Genomic DNA, 6,862 nt, shown 5'->3' with positions numbered 1-6,862 from the left:
CTAAATCTGGTTTTTGCATTTCTGTATTATTTTTGTTTTACAGGTTGTTATCCATGTATTAATCGCCCACCCCAGCCCAATCTCCCATTCCACTCCATCTGCCATCTTACCCTCCCTTTTGAAAAATGAACTAGTGCCAAGAACAGGTGGAAACATAGTGGTGACAACATTCAAAGGCAGGGAAGAGCCGGGATAGAGATCTGGTTCCAGCTTTCAGGCACTAATTTCCCATGTGTGTAGGACATGACGAATGTAAACACCATTCACTTGAACCCTTGTACCTGAATTATAAAATCATTCCATACACATTGGCTTTCTATGGGGATTATGTATCATTTGGGGGACAAAGCATGTATCCTGTGAGGTTGTTAGGGGTATGTCCAAGTGTCATTTGCTAATCTGCCCTGTTTGCTTTGGTAATGTGTTTTCTCTCCTAAACCTGCCTCTGAGGGCGCCAAGGCAGCAGCGTACCAAAGATGTGCTGCAGTATTCCAGAGGCTGTGCCTGGGGCAGTTAGACATGGAGCAGTTGACCTAGGTCTTGAAGAAGTCCAGGGTGGCAAGAATAAAGAGGCTCAGCTGATGCTGGACTGAAGTCTGGGCAAGTCATGGAGACCTGACTGGAAGCTACAGCAGAGGTGTTGGGAGTCAAGGAAACATCTTCTCTGGTGAATGGAGATGTCCTCAGTGGATAGTTGGCACCAGCTCTGAGAACCCTTACCCCTGTTCCCTGCCACAGTATGGGTCAGATGTATGTATTCTTTATCACATCAGAAGGACAGTGCTAGTGTGCCATTCTTGTGAGCATCCTAAATAAGAAACACGTTCATATTCCAGCTTAAAAAAGAGAGAAAAACAAATGTATTAACATGTACAGCGCTCATACACATGGAAGTACTTAGTGATGAACTTGGGCTTATGTAACATCTTAACAAAAGAATAATAAATTTGTAGAAGAGTGACAAGACAAAGCAAAAGGATTGAGTTTCGAGAGTGGCAAATTGTGGGGAGGTCAATATAAGGGAAACTAATGGAAGATAAGGACCAGTAAGTAAGGTTTGGTATGTAGATTCCTCTCATGCCATCTGCGGGCTGATAAGGGTCTAGAGTTATCTATGGTAACTGTATGTTACCATACATAAAGAGGGAAGGAGGGGCACCTTTACAAATTTATGTTCTGCTGTTAGGCAAATAGTGGGGAGAGTAGAGAGCTTTTCTTGTATCTGCTGCTTCTTAGTTGCCTTCACCTCAAAATATAGTTAGTTGACCCTCGAACAATTGCGGTGTTAGGGGCAGTGGAGCCCTCCACCCCCGCCTCAGTCTAAAATCCATGTTTATAACATTTGACTCCTGTTGTCCTACTGTTGACAGGAAGCCTTACCAATAACATAAACAGTGCATTTGCGTACATTTTATATGTTGTGTATATTACATACTGTATTCTTGCAATAAAGTTAGCTAGAGGAAAGAAAATGTTATTGAGAAAATCATAAGGAAGAGAAAATTCATTTATAGTATAGTAGTTTTTATTTTTTAGCCATTTCAAATATTTTAAAGTTTTTATTTAAATTTCAGTTAACATACAGTGGAATACGGGGCGCCTAGTTGGCTCAGTTGGTTAAGCATCCGACTTCAGCTCAGGTCATGATCTCACGGCTTTTGGGTTCCAGCCCCACGTCGGGCTTTGTGCTGACAGCTAACTCAGAGCCTGGAGCATGTTTCAGAATCTGTGTCTCCCTCTCTTTCTGACCCTCCCCTGCTCATACTGTCTCTCTCTGTCTCAGAAATAAATAAAACATTAAAATAAGTAAATTAATTAACATCTTTCTTAAAAAAACATACAGTGGAATGTTTCAAGTGTACAATATTGTGATTCAACACTTCCATACAACACCCTGTGCTTATCACAAGTGCCCTTATTAATCCCAATCACCTTATTTAACCCACCTCCACTCTGGTAACCATCAGTTTGTTCTCTAGAGTTAAGGGTCTGTTTCTTGGTTTGCTTCTCTCTCTCCTCCCCCCCCTTGTTTATTTGTTTTGCTTCTTAAATTCCACATGCCAGTACTGTTTTTTTTTTTTTAATAAAAATTCGTGTGTAAATGGACTTGCCCAGTTCAAACCTTGTTGTTCAAGGGTCAACTGTAAACCTTATGCTAAAGTGGTATATTTTAGTGTGGCAAATTCTGCTACTTTCAGGTTCAAGGGCTGCCCTCAAAACAGACTGTGAGAAAAGTATTACTAAATATGAAAATGCAATATGGTACATTAATTTTAAACAATCACAGAAAGATAGGGACATATGGTCACCCCTAACACAGGCAAATTATTCTTGATGACAATAAACGACAACTGTGAAGTTTCTTGAATCTCTTTCCTTTTGGTAACTGTAAGGCTTAAAATTTTTTTAAAGAAATAATACATGTTATTATAGAAAAATCTACTCATAGATCAGCATTATTAATATTTTAGCAGCTTCTACCAGCCTTTGAAATACATTTCAAGATTACACTTATATTTACATATAAATATAATTCTATATCTGTCTTTATTGTTACCTAATAATATGTATGTAAGAGTAAATCAAAAGTATTTATTGCAATGGGAAAATCTGTAGTATGGATTAAAAATTAGAAGATACAAAACTCTTCAGTATAATTTAATTTTCTTTAAATATATTTACATTTCTCATATATATAATATATTGATATATATATGTATATAAGAAATAAGAAAGAGGGAAAAATATAAAGAAAAGGCAAAATTCTCTATATGTGTATGTATATTTTACTTCCATGGTCCTAGCCATGAATAAAATCATGCTATATGGATGTACTGTGAGGTGACAATGGCACTTGACTTGGACTTCAGGAATGTGGATTTGAGCTGGCCACAGTGTGATATTGGGCAAGATGCTCAACTTCTCAGACTGAGTTTCCAAATCTAAAAGAGGATCAACAATGCCTACCTCCGTGAGGCTAACATGACCTGCTCTGAGAATTAGATGATCTTATAAATGTAAAGTGAGTAGTGTAGTGCCTGACACACAATGCCTCTATTGTTTTTTTACCTGAACCCTAGCTCATTCTGTCTGAAGTTCAAAGTTTTCTCCACTAGATGGTGATGGTAGAAAAATAAAATGAAATATACCATACCAACTTTTCTAACTGAATTTAAACTTTCTTTTAAAATCAGCATAGATACAAGTAGATTTGAACTGTATTATAAGGTTGCAGGAAATGAGAGCATTGTAAAGCAATAAAATCAAGGCTTAGATTTTTCTCTTTGAATAACCCACTGCTTAATTGTTTTCAACTGGTGCTGACAGTTTACTTTAAGCAGTGTAACCATCTTTCCCTGTCCCCCTTCCCCAGAGACAGTATGGGACTCAAATAAGCCCTCTATTCAGTAGCCACAAGTATTATTGAACCTCCAGATACCATCTTGCTTTCTCATATTCATACCCAAGGTACACCGGGCATTCTGAGTCTATTTAGTCCCACCATGAAACATCCCTGAGACCTTTAGTCATCATCATAGTAGTGATCCCTACGGTTATCTGTTCTCCTTCCTGCTTTGTGATTCCTCTCCCTTAACCTAACCTCATGCTCCTTTCTTTTCCTGACATTCCCCGTATCCTCTGGACCGTATGCCACATCTTTGTATCAAGTTTATTCTCATAAATTGTATACATTTTCTTGATATTATAATAAGGACTTTGGATTGTTCTATTTTCTGACTGGTCTTATCGGTATAAAAGAAATACATTGATTTTTATTAATTTATTTCATATTTGGCCTTTTTTGAACCCCTTTTATTAGTTTTAAGTGATTTTTCTATTGATATAATATAAAAAGAATCTATCTGAACTTTGTCCCTAGTTCCTGACACAGAGCAGGAAAAATGCTTGGCATGTCTTGAATGACAGGGGAGTCTTTATTTTGCCAATGAAGTTGCCTCAGATGGGTTCCTACATAGCTTCAGGAATGTGGCTGGTCACCAGAAAGACCAAACACATAATAAGACCTTTAGACCGAACTGTGGGGGAGGACATTGGAGATTGAGTTCAATCATGTGGCTAGGGATTCAGTCAATCATGCTTACATAATGAAACTCCAGTAAAAACTTTGGACACCAAGGCCCAGTTGAGCTTCTTGGCTGGTGAACATACTGATTGATGGGCAGGGAGAGTGATGAGCCCTGTCCCCATAGGAGAGGGCATGGAAGCTCAGCATCTGGTGCCCTCCAGACCTTGCATTATATGTATCCCTTACTAACAAACTGTAATCATATGTGGAGTGCTTTCACTGAGTTCTGTGATTTGTTCTAGTGACTTACCAGAACTGAGGGAGTCATGGGAACCCCTAGGTTTGTATTCAGTTGGTCAGGAGTGCAGCTCCTCAGACTTGAGGGTGGTGTCTGAAGTGAGGGCAGTCTTGTGGAGGACTTGCCCTTAGCCTGTGGTGTCTGATACTAACTTGGTTAGTTGGTCTCAGAATTGAATTGAATTACAGGACACCTGGGGTGCCTGGGTGGCTCAGTCGGTTAAGTGTCCAATGTCTCAGGTCATAATCTTGCATTCTGCCGGTTTGAGGCCTGCGTCAGGCTCTGTGTTGACAGCTCAGAGCCTGGAGCCTGCTTCTGATTCTCTCTCTCCTTCTCTCTCTTTTCCTTCCTGACTTGTGCTCTGTCTTTCTCAAAAGCAAATAAACATTTAAAATAAAAATTTAAAAAAAGAGCACTGGGTGTTATATGGAAACCACCTTGACAATAAGCTATTTAAAAAATTAAAAAATAAATTAAAACAAAGAATTACAGGATACCCAGTTGGTGTCAGAGAATTGGTGTCAGAATACTACTCTTGTCTCTTTTCAACACATTTATCTATTATTTTGTTTTCTTTTTGAATTGCATTAGCCAGTACTAGGTATTATTAAATTATTGGAGAAAGTAGGTCTCTTAATATTCTAAAATGAAATTTGAAGTAACATAGGCAAAATTCTAATTTAATACCTGATTTAAAAAAAAAAAGACTTCCAGTAATAGAGAAATATACCCCCCTTAGAAGTTTTTTTTTTTTTTTGCCACAAACTAGCAGCCATTTTTAAGTTCAATGGTAAAAATACTAAAGATATTCATCATATTTTCACACATACACATCTTACTTCCTCACCCTAGGGTTCCCTTCTAGCCTTTTGCTATATCTGTGTTACTATTTACTCTTCAGTTTAGATAAGTCCTATTAACCTGCCCTGACCCTCCAGATTGCTTTGATGCCCTTTGACACATTGTCTATCCATTATATACGCTATGCCTCATAGCATTATAATTGCCCATTTACATGTCTCTTTGCACCCTGTTTCTGCTTCCATTATAGGATAGAGTTTTTCGCCTTGCATGCTCAGGGCCAGACCTGTAGTGGACATGTAATAGACACTAGGAATGTACTGAATGGAATCCATTAATAAAACCAATCAGGCAGGCTTAAAATACAGACATAACTCTTTTCTCCTAAGGTTCACATTTGGAGCGTTCTATTTCTTCTGTAAAAATCACCTGACTAGGGGCACCTGGATGGCTCTGTTGGTTAAGCGTTCAACTCTTAATTTTGGCTTAAGTGATGATCTCATGGTTCATGGGATCAAGCCCTGCATCGAGTTCTGTGCTTATAGTGCAGAGCCTGCTTAGGATTCTCTCTCTCTGCCACTCCTCTGCTTGTGCTCTTTCTCTTAAAATAAATAAACATTTTAAAAAATCACCTGACTAGGTTTTTAGATATGGAAAGTTTTGGTGAAGACTTTCTGCTGATATGGAAGTATTTAGACAACTTTCCATAAAGAAAAAAGATGCTTCTTTTTCTCAGGTTGAACATAAGATGGTCCACCTAGAACAGTGAAGAATTGCCACTGGGGAGTAAGTAAGACTAAACTTGCTTTTGGGAGACATGGATTTTTAATGGAAAACAGAAGAGAACGTGGAGGATATACCATGACCTCAGTTTATTTCTTGCCAAGCAAAATGCATTTGAAACCTTATGGTGAGAAGGCTGAAGACCAGAAGATGGAGAAACTGTGAGAAACTGAATGTTCTAGGCATAAATGGTGCTGCTTTGGGAGCTAGAAGACCCGGCAGCACTGATTTGGAGAGGAGGCCATATTCCCCAGCTCTGTTCTGGCTCCTGTGGATCGGCAGCTCAAGGAGCACCTAAAGGAGAACTGTGGAAAGCACTCACAGCACAGATTTTGATGTTTGCACCATGGACATCATGAACAGTGCCAGCAGTCAGGCTTCTTTAAGGAGGCTCCTGAGCATTGGCCTTCACTATGCGGGGACAGTAGAGTCCCACAGGCACAACATGATGACTGCAGCTGACAGAACAGATTGTAGCACATTTAAGCAACTCTTTGAGGAATATTCAGACATAAGTAGAGGATACATTGGGAGCTGCTTTGTGAGTGACTGGTTGCTACGGTGAGGCATTGCAATGGAGAATCTCAGAGACCTTTTTAAAAAGGCATTAAAAATTAATGTGAAGGTCACAAATGATCCTGTCAAAACATGATTAAACAAAAGAGAAAAAATGAACCTTGGCTTCTACCTTACACCACAGGCAAAAATTAATTCAAGATGGATCACAGGCTTTGATATAAAAGCTAAAAGAATGAAACTTCAACAACAACAAAAAAGAAGAATATCATCATGACTTTGGGGCAAAGATTTTTTCAGAGAACACAAACAGCACTAGTTATTAAGAATATATGTATATATAAATTTGACTTCATCAAAATTTAAGAACATCTTCTCTTCAAAAGATACCTTTAGGAAAATAAAAACTTAAGCCATAGATGGAGAGAAAATATTTC

The sequence above is a fragment of the Crocuta crocuta genome, unplaced genomic scaffold, assembly GCF_008692635.1.
Source record: "Crocuta crocuta isolate KB4526 unplaced genomic scaffold, BGI_CrCroc_1.0 scaffold24, whole genome shotgun sequence".
Taxonomy (NCBI): domain Eukaryota; kingdom Metazoa; phylum Chordata; class Mammalia; order Carnivora; family Hyaenidae; genus Crocuta; species Crocuta crocuta.
Note: the sequence above shows the minus strand (reverse complement) of the source record.